Raw genomic sequence first — 18368 nt, 5'->3', positions numbered from 1 at the left:
GTATTAAGCAAAATAAATGCATATATTCAACTTAATTATGCTAAAATAACACAAAATGAAACAAAAATAACACAAAATGATAACAAGTTATCCCTATCAGCCTGTAAAAATTACGAAAAAGAAATTGATGAACTAATGCCAGTGAAGGTGGGAATGAGCCGGGGACTCCTGAACATTGCTGATGCTTAACATAAACTAGTTAAAACCCTTTTGAAATCTATTAACAAGACATATCATAAGCAACAAAAATGTTCACATCCTTTGATTCTATCAGCTCACTTCTGGTAAATGATTCAAATAATAGGAAAAGCAAAATGTAGGATGTTTTCATTGTAGTGCTATCTGTAGTGGGATAGTTAAGAGCAACTTAATATTCAACTGCAGATAATCAAACAAAATATATTCAGTGTACTTCGTGAACTATTATGGAATCATTAAAAATTAGCAGTTATCTTAGTGGATGGTTGTATCATGCTTCAAATTTTTAAAATTCATTTTCTAACAGCAAACACAAAATAGCTGAATTCTTTAACATATTTTGACAATAAGTGAAAAGTTTTATCACAATGCCTGATAAAAGGAAAGTATGAACAGAAATATTGAAAGAGGGTACCTGGGTGGCTTAGTTGGTTTTGGTTAAGGGCCTCCCTTGGGCTCAGGAGATTATCCCAGGGTCCTTGGATCAAGATCCCTGTTGGGCTGCCTGCTCACTAGCAGGTCTGCTTCTTCTCCCTCTGCCTCTGCATCTGACCATCCCATCCTGCTCATGCTCTCTCTTAAATAAATAACATCTTAAAAAAAAAATTAAAAATAATAAATAGAAATGTTGAAAGAGTCAGTAAAACTATTATAAAGCTAGAATATTCTTTCACTAATTTTTTAAAAAATATTTTATTTATTTATTTGACAAAGAGATAGAAAGCACAAGTAGGCAGAGCAGCAGGCAGAGGGAGAGGGAGAAGCAGGTTCCCAGCCGAGCAGGGAAGGCTGATGCAGGGCTGAATCCCAGGACTCTGGGATTGTGACCTGAGCCGAAGGCAGCTTCTCTACCAACTGAGCCACCCAGGTACTCCATAGAATATCCTTTCACTAATTATAGTTTGTTTCCTAATAAGAGAAAATGTTGCATTTATATTTAAAGTCTTTTTTTTTTACTAGAACTTTTTTTTCTATAGGCATTGAAACCTAACAAGGACCTCTCACTAGCACAAAATCAAGGAAATGTATTTGTGAAGTAGGTTGGGTACATGCAGTATTTATAATTAAATATTATAATCACAGATGCATGCAGCAGAAAAGCTCAGCTGATATTAACCATTTATATCATTATAACCAAGGAGTATAACCATTTATACTCCTTTATACAGATATAAAAGGCCTACATTTATGTAAGGTACATAAATGTAACTTTTTGGTTTAAGAGTTTTAAAGAGTGCTAAGCACTCAAGCTCTGTGAGGGAGGAGAAAGAGACCCGGAATGCAAGGAGACCATTTGCCTGAGACATGCACAGAACTTACTGTTCATGAGCAAGATCTTTAATTTCAGAATGAGCACTGCGATCAAGCATTTCCAGAATGTGAGCAGAGCTTGAAGAGATGCTCCATAATCTCTAACCCTTACACCTGGTATAACACAAGTGCATTCGACAAGTGGAAAATTACTTGGTATAACAGGACCAGATGGTGTTAAAAGACTAGTGAAAAGAATAAGGTAAGAAAACAGCTAAAAATGTTAAAAGTAACCATATTCCAACAATGAAGAGTAAATTCATCTTGGGAATGAAAATTCTTAATATTTTAAGAGATTTATTCCTTCTCATTTTAATCAAATGAGTTCCAATTTTAAGCCTCTTAAGCAAAGACTCCAATATCAGAGAGTTATTATAATTCCTCTTTTTACCCTACCCTCACAACTGTAGGATTTAAGACAAATCACATTAAACAACAATTTTCTATAACACATTTGGCCCTTGAAAGTAATTTTCAGAAAAAAAAGTAATTTTCAGTAAATTACAATATGGACTAAAATAAGTTTTGTGGGCTGAAATAGAATGCTTCTAGTATGGGCATACCCCACCCCCCCAATGTTAAAATTTCAAATCTTATTAATTTTGCTATGATAACAATACAAACTAGTACAACTTCACACATTCTCTAAGAGGTGACTGCAGCATAATCACAAAGCAAAGTGGATGTAGGGCTGGAGTTGTGGACTTAGCTGACAATGTGTCATGATTGTGGTTGTGTGTCAAACAATGTATGTTGCTTAATCCCTCCCTGAAGCTCAAATGTTTTCATTCTAGATGATCTCTAGTGTCTCTCTAGTGAATTTTCGTAATCACTCTGCCAGATACCTTAGGTTTGCCCCTCCCAGTTCAACAAGATCTTTGCCCTGGAGGTTGACCTGAGTGGGCTACATCAACAGACTCCCTTGCCCTCTTGACATCTGGATGGGTTTGGTCAGTAGAAGCCATCCAGATCAGATGGATGGTAATGATAAAGGAGAAAAAGAGCAGCTATTTTCCTTGGGCTCTCACCACTGCAGTTATCTGAGGCTGCTTCTGTCTCTTGCCTGAAGGTTATTGCCCCTCTCCAAGCAGCTTGCTGTATGGGAACTTTTCTCCTCTGCTTCCTCTCCAGGCCTAGAGGTGGAAACAGCTCTGTAGCTTCTAACCCAGGGTTTCTGCACTTTCTCTTTATGGTCCAAGATACCCTACCTATAACACAGTAATTCATCTCTCTACATAGAAATTCTCCCTAAATGATCCCAATTTGAATGTGCCACCTTTGCCTATTGGGAATCTGACTCATACAACAGCTTTTTAAAAAGTGTAATCAAGGTGGGCACCTGGGTGGCTCAGCTGGTTTAGCATTTGACTCTTGATTTCGGTCGGCTCAGATCACCACCTCAGGGTCATGAGCTCAAGCTCCTGTCCAAGCCCAGCCTTACAATTCTGTCTCCTTCTGCTCCTCCCTCATTCATTCTCTCTTAAAAAAAGAAAAAAGAAAACAGGCAAAAAAAAAAAAAAAAAAAGAGGTGTGATCAAGGGTGTTAACCAGAATCTAATAACTAATGAAAAGTAGCTGTGTAAATTTGAACATTACTTTTAATGAGTTTTAAGGTCACTTTAAACTTATCAAAAGCACTTATTTTATAAACAAAGAAAATAATTTAAAACATCTTTCTGCTTAGATCATAGTCTGATTAATCCAACAATTACCCAATTTTACAGTAAACCATCTAGATTAGATGAAAGCAATTTCTAGAAAACAATTTTCTAAGTCCTTTTCTTTAATACTGCCTTTGGCAGCTTGGTTTTCTTTTCTTTCCTTGTTTTGCTGAAAGAAATTAAGTGTGAATATGTCCCCAAGGGGATGGAAGTATTTAGTCAATAACATTGTTTAAAAAAAGAAGACAACTTGGCTCTATCTAATCTTTCCCCCTCAAAAAACCCCACAAAGAGTTTCTCTTGTCTAGTTTGCTAAATGCGCATATTGCCACAGAAATAGTTTTCTCACTGCAGTAGACAAGTCAGAGTAAAACCATCATATAAAATAATTTGTTTTTAAGATAAGGAGTGGTCCAGGGGCGCCTGCATGGCGCAGTCAGTTAAGCATCTGACTCTTGGTTTCAGAGCAGGTCGTGATCTCAAGGTCCTGAGATCCAGCCCTGTCAGTCTCTGTGCTCAGTGAGGAGTCTGCCTGAGTTTCTCTTTCCCTCTGCTCTCTCTGTCTCAAATAAATAAACAAGTCTTAAAAAAAAAAGAGAGAGAGAGCGAGAGAAGTTGTCCTGGGAAGCGACTTTACCCTAGTTTTATAAAATAGTGATATGTAATCCTATATAAAAATTCCTACATATTTTTTGCTTTAGGAAGCATAAAAGTTTGCACTTACTTGTATAGAACACAGCCAAATTGCTAACATAGTCAGTCACTGGTTTCCCATATAAAATCTAATTTAATAATTTGCCACAAATAAGTACATAAAATTCACATCTAGGAACATTACACTATTGGTTACTAACACTACATACTGATGCCATTTAAATAATGGTAGTTTTCTATTTACAACCACACTTTTGTCCTTTAGTTAAGGATAATTTTTTAAAATTCTTCTGATGATTCAATCTTGAATAATTAAATTATTGCAAAGCCTGTGAGCTATTGTGATTGCATAGCTATTAGGGAAATCGCCTTGCTTCAGGTATCTCTCCAATGTGAGTTCGGCCTAATTAAATAAAAATAATGAATGAGTTTGAATGCTGAGAGGACTTGGTTCAAAGTACAGAAAAAAAAATAGTTCATTATGTTGTCGAGCTGATTTTAATCATAAATGTCTGGGGCTAGCACAGAGAATGCCAATTAAAGCTGAGAGAAAGAATACTAATTAATTTCCATCAGCAGAAAAATAAGGACCCACATCATTAGTTTTTCCCTCTCTCATATGAGATTCTAAACACTTTTTAAAATGTAATTCTTGAAAGAAGCAATATTAAGAATTTTTAAGCTTATTTATTTATATTTTTTATGTTTATATTTTTAAATATTTTTATATTAATATTTATATTTATATATTTTATTTATATAAATAAAAACATATTGTTACTTATATTTAATATTTATATTTTATATTAATTTTTATTTATTTATTTATGTATGACTTATTTAGTGTGAAATATTCAAATGAAGACTGGAAAGGCAATCGAGGAGCGAAGTTTTACGTGGAAATACCTTTCTGCAAATGTACATAGTAGTTTTCATACAGAGCTAATTTTGCATTAATTATAAACAGAAGTTGTCAGTGCTTTCAGAGTAGTTATAGTTTACATATGACTGCAAATAACTGCAAGTATTTTGTGTTACTTATTCATTTGTTTTCATTAGAAATGATGTAAAACAGTGAAACAAAATATTTGTCATATTTGTTTTATGGCAAAGATTCTTCCCTATTCCTCATTGCTTCTGGATGATACCAACAATATAGTTTTGCCCCACTTATGATGGGTACTTATTGAAAATCCATGCATTAATAACTAATGCAAAATTTCTGCAAAACTGCATCCAAATCTGCCTTGTTCTAAAATACCAAAGCCTGTCATTACAGTATCCATTATCAGTGATCATTGGAAAAACTCTAAAAAGCTGAAGGAAATTCTTAGGAAAAGCCTTCTTTTGAAGTGGGTACATATCTCCAGCCCAAGATAAGTCAGTTGCTATTGGAAACACAGTAGGGCTAGGACAGTGTTCCAGATCTATTAACCAGAAAGCTCTTCCTGAATTATGGGGGTTCTTCTCTAACTACATTTCAACCATAAACTGAAGAGATTAGAACCCTTGTTGGGTACGGGTTTCCAGAAATAAGTATTTCATTTTTCACATAAATCCTATTTCAACCTTTTGAAGTAATTAAATATCTGAAACATACTAATTCATAACTATTCACTCAAATAGATAATTTGAGGTTTCTGATTAGTGAATTTATAATATTCCTAAAACAAGCCACGATAACTTTCGAACTTGCCTAGTGCTATTATAAATGACTTAGTGGAGTCAGGAATGGACACAAATCTTAATTGTTCAATAAATTCTCAATTTGTTCATTTGTATACAGACAAAAAAGTTTTGAAGTGATTTTTATATTCTATATACAACTTAATCAAGTTAAATTCAGAAAAATTTATTTCATCACACAGATACTTCATGTCAAATACTTTTATTTTATTTTAAAAAGCAACACTCTTAAAATATTCTATGTAGTCGACCCTGGATAAACTGGCCATTAAAACCTTTCTTGGTAATCAGTCATCATGGGGTCTGCTTGCAAAGCACTTAAAAACATGATCTATAAATAGGGTTCTTGGAGCCTAACTCTAGAGAATAGAACAAAGCATAACATAATACTGGGAAGAATTACAGCAAATCTAATTCCAAGAGAAAAAAAAACTTTTTAACTTTTTAACACATGTCACAGTTAAGTACACTGTGGGGGAAAAAAGGCATTATATTTTCCTAAGAAGACAATCTGGTTTTATGGCTTAAAAACATAAAAAGAAAAAAAGATATTAAAACAAAAACAAATACAAAAAAACAAAACCAAAAACACCCAACACAGTGAGTTGGATATTATGTGGAATGAAGGTACCAAGGCTATGAACATATTTTTATCACTGTTACCCTAGCTAAAGGATCGCTACCTCTATGGTAGGTGCTGGCCCTGTACTTATTTTTGTTGAGGATGTAAAAGTCGTAACACTTGAATTTAATCCTGCTACTCTTTTTCAAGCCTTGTTTATACAAAGTGGTTCCAGACGATTTAGTTGGTAGTACAATGTTATACAACTGTGTCATTTCCACACGTGACTAAACTGATCTAAAGTCAAAATAAACTTACTCACTCAACCATTTTGACAGTCAAAACAAACTACTCAGTCTCATTTTCAGTACTTTGAAATGCAAATGTATAATTGAGAGTGGACACTACTAAGCTTTCAGTAAAAGAACTTTCTCTACTTCTCATGAAGGTGACATCCATATCATTATAACATGTGTGACAAAAATACATCCTCAAGGAACCATGAAGTTTCTGCTGGCAGGGCAGGAGTCCAAGTGCAAACTCAGTCAGGATTAATATGTGAGCTAATCCTAGGCTGTACTCATCACTGTTTTGAAGCAATATTGATATAAAGAAATTCATATTATGCTATGTCATTTTGGCTTTCTCCATTTTCCTGGGAGCTTGAGAATAACAACCTGTAAAATGGACTGTCAAAATAAAAGTAAATGTTTAGGGGTGTATATTAGCATTGCATTGCTATTCATATAAAGGAAATACATCTCGATGTCTTTGTAGTTTGAGCCTTTTATCAAACTATCATTTGATTTATAAATGATCCCCAGAGTTTTTCTGATATTTCTGAAAAAAGATGAGCTGTGAAATATTTCACTATTCTTTACTTCTTGACCTTTTCCAGTATTTTTACTTAAGTTATATTTTTAAAATTTTATTTTAAAATTATAGACTCACAGGAAGTTGCAAAATAGTGCAGAGCCCTGTGACCATCTCACTCAGCTTCCCCAAAGGTGACATCTTATGTAACCATAGTATATCAAAAGTAGAAAATTATTGCTATTACAATACTGTTAACTACAGACCTCGCTCAGTTTTCACTTGCATTCATTTGTGTGTGTACAGTCTGATGAAATTTGATTAAATGTATACATTGATATAACCACCTTATCATAAGGGAACTCCCTTAAGAGGCAGCAGCACTATGCCATACCAATCCCTGTTCTCTACCAACCACTGATCTGTTCTTCATCTCCCCAAGTTTATCATGTTGAGAGCGTTAAATAAGAGCCTTGGAGACCAGCTTTTTCATTAGTCATAATGTCCTTGAGATTCATCCAGGTTGTTACAGGTATTGATAGTACCTCCCCTTCTATTGCTGAGTAATTTCTATTGCATGGACCCATTGGAATTTGTTTAAAAATCATCCACCCACTGAAGAACACTTGGGCTGTTTCCAGTTTGGGGCTATTAAGAATATTCATAGGTAGGTTTTTGTATGAATACAAGTTTTCATTTCTTTGGGATAGATGCCCAACAGTGTAATTGCTGAGTTTTGTGGTATATGTATGTGCAGTTTTATAAGAAAGTGCCAAATTATTTTCCAGAGGGGTTGTACCATTTTACATTCTTCCCAGCAATGCTTGGGTGATTGTTTCTCTACTCCCTCCTCAACATACGGTGCTGTTATTTTTATTTTAGCCATTCTGATAGGTGTATAATGATATCTCAAGTGCGTTATGTGCCAACTGCACGTTCTCTTAATAAAATGTCTGTTCATCTCTTTTGCCTATTTTCTAATTTTCTAAAAAAAGAATTTTTTGTTTTTTATTGTCAAGTTTTGAGAGTTCTTTATGTATTCCAGATCCAAGTTCTGTGTCAGATTTGTTTTTGTTTTTTTTTAAAGATTTTATTTATTTATTTGACAGACACAGAGAGAGTACAAGCCGGGTGAGCAGCAGGGAGAGGGAGAAGCAGGCTCCCACCAAGCAGAGAGCGCAATGCGGGGCCCTATCCCAAGGACCCCAGGATCATGACCCAAGCTGAAGGCAGACACAGAACCAACTGAGCCACCCAGGTACCCTTCATATTTGTTTATATTTGTAATTTGCAAATATTTTCTTCTAGTTTTCGGCTTGTTTTATTATGCTTTCAACAGTCTGGCAGAGCAAATATTTTTAATTTTAATGAAGTCCGATTTATCAGAAAATTTTTTTATGCATCATGCTTTTGGTGTCATGTGTAAGAGCTCTTTTTCCATCCCCAGTCTCAAAGCTCTAAAAATAGTCTCTTACATTTTCCTTGAAAGTTTTATAGTTTAAAATTTTAAATTTGAACCCATGATGCATTGTGAATTGACTTTGTACGAGTTGTGCAATTTAGATATTCTTTTTCTTTGCCTATGGATGTCCAACTGATCTAGCAACATTTATTGAAAAACTATCCTCCCTCCATTGAGTTGCTTTTATGTCTTTTTGTAGGTTTTCCATTTTTTTCTATTAATCTATATGTATATATCTCTAATTACTATAGCCATACAGAAAGTCTTAACATCAAGTAGAGTGGTATTCTCTACTATTTTTCAAATTCTCTTTTCCATATAAAATTTAGAATAAGTTTGTCTACATCTACAAAGGAATCTTGTTGGGATTTCAATAAAAATTATGTTAAATCTGTAGATAAATGTGAGGAGAATTTGATTAAGTTATTTTAAGTGCTACTTCATGTGAAATTTTAAAAGGGTTAATTTTTTAAAGGTTCGAATAAAAAAGGCTTAAATAAATAAAACTCAATGTATTATTACTATATAATTAAAATAAAATTGTGTATTATATATGTTTTTTTAACTTTTAACATTTCCATGAAGAAACTTTAAGCCATTCGAAATCTCACATGAAGAAAGTAACACTGAAAAATAAAGATAACTTTCTACTAATTTTCTATTACTTTTTTTTTTTTAAGTAGGCTCCACTATGGAGCTTGAACTCATGACCCTGAGATCAAGACCTGAACTGAGATCAAGAGTTAGAGGCTTAACCAACTGAGCCACTCAGGTGCCCCTAGTTCTCTATTTCATGTTGTCTTCCTCTCCATAATGACATAGTACAGTTCCTTTTTTTCATTTAAAAAATTCATGTTTACTCATTAAGACCTATACAAAAATATTTCTACCATCAGTACTACTTCTCATGATTACCAAGTATATTTACTATTCCTATAAAAGATTAACATTTTTTATATAAGAAATGTTTAATGCTATTAATAATTGGAAGAATTTGCCTCCTATTTTATCTACCTCTCCCACTCTAATTACTTCTGCTCCTACTCTAGCTAACTTCTATAATGGGGGCAACTGGATGGCTCAGTTGGTTAAGCATCAAACTTGGTTTCCGCTGAGGTCATGATCTCAGGGTTGTGAGATCAAGCACTGCATGGAGCTCTATTCTCAGTGAGGAGTCTGGTTCAGTCTCTCCCCCCACATAATAAATAAATCTTTAAAAAAAAAAAAAAAGAAAAGGAGATGAATTCAACACATGGTTTGCTCTATACCATTCATGTTTATACAATGTAACTTATAATACATATGTGATTTATATCTCTATCTCAATCTCTACACCAGAATATTAGTGTTTGGTACTCATTCAAAAAAGTACTACTAAGCAAATTACAAACTTGTTCTTTGCAATCTTGTTATATTTTGAACTACTTAATATAAATTCTGTTTATATTTATATATACTATCTTTTAGAGGTTTTTAGTTTCAGATTAAATTGCAGTTTAAATAAAAGCCATTATTACTTTTGGTAAAGTACCAAAATGCGTGTTGAGAACCTTACCCTTGAAAGAAGAGAAAATAGTTATAAATTTGTATGGTTCTTAGTCAAATATGGTCAGGTTTTAGATTTCACAGCTAAGTATAACTTAGGAAAATGAAAAATATTTATGTTGGGAAACTTTTTTCCCAGAAGAAGAAAAAAACTCAAACCTTTGATCTCATTCTCTTGGTGTGTTTTTAGTACCTTAAATGCCAAAAAGTTCAAAATGTGATAGACTTATAATCTAAAACTGTTCAATATAAACAAAAAATGTTTGGAGAAATATATTCTTATATTGTCTTCCTGGAGAGTAATTTTTTTTTTGTCAGAAAATAATATGCCAATTATGTCTTATCTAGTATGGTGAAGTGGAAAACAGGAAAATCTAAGATTAGTATTTCAGAAAAAAATTTCTTAAGACAGTTATTTTTGTGTACCTTATAAGATACTTCTACTTTCACTTAGATTTGCTACTATGATTTAGTATACTTGACTTAAAGTAGAAGGTTTCATAGTTACCAAACGGTTCAGAGGTCTGCACAAGCTCTTATATTTGACATAATACATGCAAAAAGCAGTAAAGTAATTTTTTAATTTGTGAGGAAAAATTTTAGAAAGCTTAACCTTGTCATTCATCTCATTTTGGTGGCAAACACTGAAATCAAAGCAGCCAATGCATGTACTAAATCAGTTACCTATGGTAATTACTTCACAATGTGATCCCCAAAGCAACAGAAGCAGCATTAGTAGGATGCATCTTAGAAAGGCAAATTCTAGAGCCCCATCTGAGATCTGAATGAGAAACTGTGGGTTAGGGCCCAGGAACCTGTTTTAATAAGCTTTCCAAATGATGTTGATGGATGTCCTAGTTTGAAAAGCAATGGCTTAAGGACAATGGAGTTTTTTTATAAACCTTGCCCAGAGGCCCCAAAACAAACTTTTACATTTAAATTTCCCGAAGGAGGGCATTACTTATGCTGTGTGTGTGTGAGTGTGTGTGTGTGTGACAATTCTTCGTGTGTGTGAGACAATTCTTCATTATGATAAACTTCGTGCTTCCCTGGCCATCTGGCAAAAACAGCAATAAATAATACTATTTACCATGTCCCCTGGGGTTAAGAATCACTGATGGGGCAAAGGCTGTTTAGTCCTTCCTTTCTCTAACTTGGCCCCAACCCTCTCCAAAGACCCTGACTTCCCTTGCTTACCCAAATCACTTCCACTGGAAGAATAAAGGAAAGGTGATCCTGTTGGCCTATAGAAGCATACATAAAAGGTGGGTGATGATAGCACAGACTACACTGAGGCCAATTTTTACTAGTTATATCACATATCACTACCTCATTTTATATTTTTTTCTTAATGTCAAGGATCAATTCATTCATTTTCAACCCCAAATATTTTACAGAAATTAAGTGGGGAAAAAACTGGATATTTATATAAAATTGGATAGCATCATAAAATTTAAAATCATAGTCCTCTATATTTATAAATATACACTTATATTTATATTATATAATTATAAAATATTATCATCAGTTTTAGGATGTACTATTAAATTATGTTGTATATTATTATGCATCTATTACATATATAAGTATATAAATATATAATACATTAAACATGTAAATATATTACTATATACTATATATACTATACACTATATATGCTATATATAATATAGTATATATGCTATATATACTGTTTATATGCTATATAAAAATATAATTACATAATAAATATGTATCTAATATAAAATATATAAATATATTTAAATATACACATAATATATATTATATATATGAATGTTAATAGAACTATCTTGGTAATAAGACAGATCCACTAGGATTGAAAAATTATATATTCTCTTAAAACCATAAATTTAATCAATGATTTATATAAAGGAGCTAAAATATACCAGTTTGTAATTCATAAATGTCTATCCCAAGCAAATAAAATCTACAGGGTTTAAAGCCCTCTAGAAAGATGAGAACTTAACGATATCCTCCTTCCAGTAAAACTCTGCCATTTTTTTCTTTTATCTCAAACTAAGTGTATACTCTAAACTGAGTGGTGGGAGATGGGAAGGTGAATGAGTGGTAATGTTGAGGGTTTTTATGCACTACCTCCACATCAGTCTCCCTTGGGGATGATGCTCTCATGCAGCTCAACAGCAAAACCAAGGTCTTCGGTATATCTAATTGGTCCATATTTCTAAGACAATGTAATTTTGAATATAAGAATGAAAGAGACTGTAACTGAAACAACTATCTTCTTGTTGCCTTATCTTTATAAGGTCATACTTCTGAGGCTCCTCCCCTCTTATGATATGGTTACTCTAGGCTACAAGCAATTCCTAATATAGGAACCTCACCTAAAAACTACCAGAGAATAAAGATGGCTACAGAGAAATATTACATGGAGTGGCTTACGGCAGCCCTATTCTAAATCTTATATCATTCTCTCTTTCATGCTCAGAGGGCAAAAAGTCAGAAGGCAAGAACAGAAGTGTCCCTGGACTTAACAAAAGGACTTGTCAGACTCACAAGTATCTATCCTAGTTCATTGAAGTAGAAAATCACAGTTATTTGAAGTCAAAAGTAATAATTAATAGTATAATATGTATAAATATAATATATAAAATAGAAAATAGTACTATATATATATATATATATATATATATATATAAAATACAGTAGGTGAAGATTTCTATCAGGGCACATGATTAATACTAACCTAAATCTCTCTTTCCTTACTTTTGTTAATATATGTATGTGTATGTGTGTGTGTGTGTGTGTGTATCATGTATGTTATATAATATATATAATGCAGTAGGAAACTAGACCGTTGGTTGAAGATTTTCTATCAGGGCATATGATTAATACTAACTTAAACCTTTCATTCTTTACTTTTGTATAATTCATCTTCTATAGAACCATTTAATCATAACTATCTGTATAAGAACTTTGACTATATACATGCAAAAATGAAAATAAACTATCTGAAATTCAACTTAGTAAGTATATTCTTCACAGAGATAGGGATATAACAATTCTCAAATAACTGTTTACTTATACACAAATTTGCTCATTACCAAATGAGCAAATAAATAGATGATATTGGGAGCTATCATTTTTACTGTTGAGAAAGGTTGATATAGACATTGAATTTGGAAAAACTAAGAAGAATTTTACAGATTTGGATTGGAATTAGAGATAGCAGTATAATCTCAACAATTTTTTTTAAAGAACATTGGTTTTTATTTATTTATTTTTTAAAGATTGTATTTATTTACTTGAGAGAGAGAGCACAGAGGGAGAGGGAGAAGCAGACCCTCCTGAGCAGACAGTCCAGTGCAGGGCTTGATCCAGGACCCTGGAATCATGATCTGAGATGAAGAGAAATGCTTAACTGACTGAACACCCTGGCACCCATCTCACCATTTTTTAATACAGATAGATAACACAAATATACAAACAGAACAGTAGGCAGCGACGTGTTTATGTACGTGTATGTGTGTATGTACATCTTTTTCCTCATAGATCTATCTATACGTGCATCTCACTGCTGAGAGGACCTAGAAGCAATAACACTCCATTAGCAATTAGCAAACCTGGTGCCCAAATTTTAGTTTCTAAATGCTGTTCTCTACTAAAGGGAACCAGAGCTCCTTGGAGACGCAGCAGTCTCTAAGACTGAGGCAGGGAAAAGATAAAATTAACCTGTGATATTTTGTTTCTCTAAAATTTAAGGAAATGGTCATAGAAAGATAAGGTCAGTTCCAAGGGATCAGGAGCCAGTTTGAAGAGACTCACAACTTGGGATGACCTGAGTACTGAAATAAATAACAACAGTGATGGATTATAACTTACTTAATAAAATAAGTCCTGAATCAATACTGATAATAGATATAGATGATAGATGGGAAAAACATTCTTACAGTGGTGTGGCAACTAATACATATAGAAGAATGATAGAGCTGCAAAATCCCCATTCTATAACTAACACAGGCAAGAAGTATCAAATAAATATAGACTAGTCAGTGACATTTTGAAAACAAGACATTATGTAGTCTCAAATAGCTCCCCATAAAATACTTATTAATTCTATAGAGCAAAACACTAACATTACAGTAGAAACACGTGGCAGATACCACCTTAACCAAATGATGAAAGTTAACATCACTGGGCCCAAACTGGTGTAAGGTGCTGTCTCTTATGATGCACTGAGAAGGCAACAACTTCATCTCAGTGGTGTTTCTGCCAAAATGCGTAACTTGAATCTAAGCAAGTCCAGGAAACCAGTAAAATATGGTTGACCAGTCCCTGATAACAGAGCCCAAATACAAGGATGGGTCAGGTGAAGTGGAGATAACAGAGCCCGAATGCAAGTATGAGTCAGGCCAGGTGGAGACATCCAATCTCTAACTCCCTAAAGAATGTGGACCCCGCCTTTTGGGTGCCAATTCTGACCAAGGCGATACGCTAGTTCAAATAGCTACTATAGGGTGAATTGTAATTCAATCGGCCACCCATGTGTGACCTAGCATGACTGTGCAACTTTCTCTGTGTGTTGCAATCTCATTGGCCAGCTGTGTGAACCAGGCTCAACCACACGGCCTTTGCTCTATAAAAATTAGTCTGTGAGGCTGGGAGGGGTCGCTCTCTCTGTAAGAGGCAGCCCTGACCGGTCAGTTTGATTCTCAATACTTGGTGCGAAATAAAGCTTTGCTTGACCTTCGCTTTGTGTCAGTCTTGCTCCTTTGATCACGGACCCTAACAGTTCTACAAAAAACTGGCCTGAAATCTTCCAAACAGTCCATCTTGAAAGACAAAGGCTAAGAAATCATTTCACGTGAAAGGAGACTAAAGTGACATGACAATTAAATGTACTACAATCAACTGGACTGTGGATTAGATAATAGTACGTACTGAATTGCATAGCTTGTTTGGATAATTGTACTATGGCTGTGAGAAAAGGACTAAGAAAATGTCTTTGTCCATAAAGCAGACAGTTTATTCTTGGAGGTAAAGTAGCATAAGGAGGCATAATGTTTGCAACGTATTCTTTAACAGTCCATAAACTAGAATAACAGTAGTAATAGTAGTAATAGTAGTAGTAGTAGTAATGACAACAGTAATAATGATTATGTAAGTTAAATCTATAGAGACAAAAGAATTCAAAGTTGCCTGGTTTAACTAGAAATTTGAGAAGTTAACTAAAAGGAACTATAGTCTCATTTTGAATGAATTCTTTTTAAAGGTTTTATTTATATGAGAGAGAGAGAATGAGAGAAAATGAGAAAGAGCATGAGAGGAAGAGTATCAGAGGGAGAAGCAGACTCCCTGCTGAGCAGGGAGGCCAATACAGGCCTCAATCCTGGGACTCCAGGATCATGACCTGAACTAAAGGCAGTTGCCCCTCAATTCAAATTAATTTAATAAAAAATTATTGAGTACCTAATTCTATAATCAAATAGCTCACGGTCCACTAGAGAAGAAAAACATGCATATATATAATTATAGTGTAAGCATATCATAAGTCCGAAAAACGAAGTATAAGAAAGTACTAAGAAATGTTGAGAGGGAGTGACTAATTCTGCCTGATACATTGTACTAAGTACTTGATACATTAATTCATTGAATATACCAACAATCTCATTAAGGTATATACTATTTTATCCCCATTTTACAGATGAGGCAATTGAGGCCCAGAGAAATTGAGAATCTGGACATAGACTTTCTAGCAGTTAGGTTAGTATAGTAGTAGTCCAGGTAATAAACTCGGGCAGGCTGACTCCAAGGCACATGCAGAAGGCTTAATGAAGAAGCAGCAATTGAACTGATCCTTAAAAGATGAGTATAAATTCAATAGGATGGGAAGTAGAAAGAATAATATTTAAGGCTGGAGGAAAATAAAAGTGAAGAATAGAAATAATAGATATAGGTCACATGAAGGGACCTGAAAAGTTCAAAGAATAGTATGTAGGATGTGGGGAGAGAAATGGGTAATAACAGAGGTTGGGAGATTAGACAAGCTTAAGAAATAAGCGTCCATCATGAGGATCAATACAGCCTTTGTTAGTAAAGAGAATGATTCGTATTATATGTACCATAATCTTGATGTAACTCAATGGATTCCACATAAGGAGTCAGCCTTTGTGACATCCAAATGAACCTAGTACTAATAAAATCTTATTACAATTCTCTCTCTTCTAAAATTACCAGAACACAAATCATGAGAACACTTTCACAATGACCTCCACACCTGTATGTATAATAATTTCATTTCATAGCAATCCTATTACTGTGCAATATTGAAATTGCCGGAACTGAAAACAAAATCTACAAGCAAAAATTCTACCTTAGTTTATCACAGACTATATATAAACCTTTTAAGAACAGAGAATGAAACGTAAATAAATCATGTAGCTCTGCTGTTATAGCTCCTTGTTTGTCATAATATTTATGAAAACTAGGTGATCCAATTAAAAGGATATAATGAATAATATATTCCATGAACTCTGTTAGATATGCAGTTCTAACCAGTAAAACGACCAGTCATGAATGCTTAATGTTAGATCTCTGAGTTGGTAGCAGATGTAATTGATTACTCAATTAATAACTGAAAATATTATTTTGACTTCATAGTAAATTAATTATGAGTAAAGCAAAACATGTGGTTCTTACAAATCTCTGTATTCATTTCCAGTAAATATAAATATTAATGAAAATCTGATTTTCATTTACTATAGTTTTAACCTGTCTAAAATCTACCATAACCAGAGTCTTGCAAGGACAATAAAAACAAACATTTAAAATCTTCAAAATGTCAGAAAATATATAAAATTAAAACATTAACAAATTCATTAATGACTATGTTTGATATATTTAACAAAGACCAAAAAATGAATTTAATTGTTATAAAACATCTTTGAGGCAGAGTTCTTAATTGTCTAATAAAAATCTTACTCCATTCTGGAAAAATCCTAACTTATTTGCTTGATTGACATACTAAATTGATGAGTGAGACAGAGACAATACTTAGGAAGCATCACAGAGGAGAAGAACATCAAAAAGGCAGGCAAACAATTTCAAAGAGCATTTGGAAATCAAAAGTTTTATTTGGCTTGGTATAAAATCAAAGAATAACCAAACAATTAAACAAGTAGAACATTGAGTAATAAAAATGCTCTCTACCTAAAAACACTTAAAATGCTATATAAAACTCAACAATCATTTTTTGCCTACCTAAATGGATTTCCAAGAGTAAGGAAAACCCATTCGGCCTTAACAAAAGGGAAAGGAACTAAAAAGTCGTGTAATAATCTTGAACTGACACCAGCTGCCAGGAGGGTATTTTGCTAACAGGGATCTGAGCTTTAATGGCAAGACAAAGAAGAGAGGCTAGTCCTGGATCCCTATCATTGTGGAGTGCTGGGACTATTATCACTACATGAAAGTAGAAACCTTGAAAAGCTATATTCCCCATGAAAAGATGCATTAAAAAAAAAGTCATACTCAATAGCAAAGGGAGATGATAAAAGGTAACTTTTCTGTTTAAACCTCAGCTCCAAATGAAAAGGTTAAAGGAATCTAAAGCTGAAAACATAATGCTAACAGGTCTTAAATTCTAGTACCTTGAGATGCCTAGCATAAGCAAATATAAATCCTTACTAAAGAAATTTATTCCTAACCCACGCCTCACAAGATTCCCACAGATTTAATTAGCCCTTAAATGAATTCACAATATATAATTACTAAATAAGACACCAAGAATGAAGTCAACAGAAAAAACAAACAGCAAAATTAGGTCTCTGTGGACATCAGCTATTATGTAACAGATATAGAAAATAAAATAACTATGCTTAAAAAATTATGAAAAGAGGAAATTATAAACATGGGCAAGGAAAAAGTCATTATTAAAACAAACAACCCAAATAAAATTTCTAGCAATAAAAAACATAATTATTTAACTAAAAACCTAATTATAAAGATATCTTTTTCAAACAATACTTTAAACAGGGGAAAATGATTATGTACTGCTTATTAAAGGATCAAGGAATTTTTGTTAATTTTTATTAGGTGTGATAATGACATGGCAATTATTTAGAATGGCTGTATTTCTTAGATGTACATACTATAGTATGGCATGTTGTCTGGAATTTCCTTCAAAATACTTTGAAAGAAATAAAAAGGAATAGATTAAACAATTATAGGAAAATATGAGAAATGTTGAATCTGAGTAATGTGTATATGTGAACTTTTTATAATAAAAATGTAAGGAAAACACAGGAAATTAAAGAAACAAAACAAACAAGCAAAAGGGAAAAATAAGAGAAAGAGAGAGAGACAAATCAAGAAAAATATTCTTAATTATAGAGAACTGATGGTTACCAGAGGGGAGGAGAGTTGGGGGATGGGTTAAATAGGTGATGGGGACTAAGGAGTACACTTGTAGTGATGAGCACAGGGTGATGTATGGAAT

General features: G+C 33.4%; 1 protein-coding gene across 5 annotated transcripts in view; it reads right to left on the bottom strand.

The window, feature by feature from the left end:
• The window catches only part of GSTCD (glutathione S-transferase C-terminal domain containing), a 139573-nt gene that overhangs the window by 90575 nt on the left and 30630 nt on the right, over positions 1-18368 (bottom strand). The gene's annotated exons all lie outside the window — the stretch shown is intronic.

This window comes from Mustela nigripes, chromosome 1 (genome assembly GCF_022355385.1).
Source record: "Mustela nigripes isolate SB6536 chromosome 1, MUSNIG.SB6536, whole genome shotgun sequence".
Classification (NCBI taxonomy): domain Eukaryota; kingdom Metazoa; phylum Chordata; class Mammalia; order Carnivora; family Mustelidae; genus Mustela; species Mustela nigripes.
The sequence above is the reverse complement of the archived record's forward strand: the minus strand, read 5'-3'. Positions and strand labels throughout refer to the sequence as shown.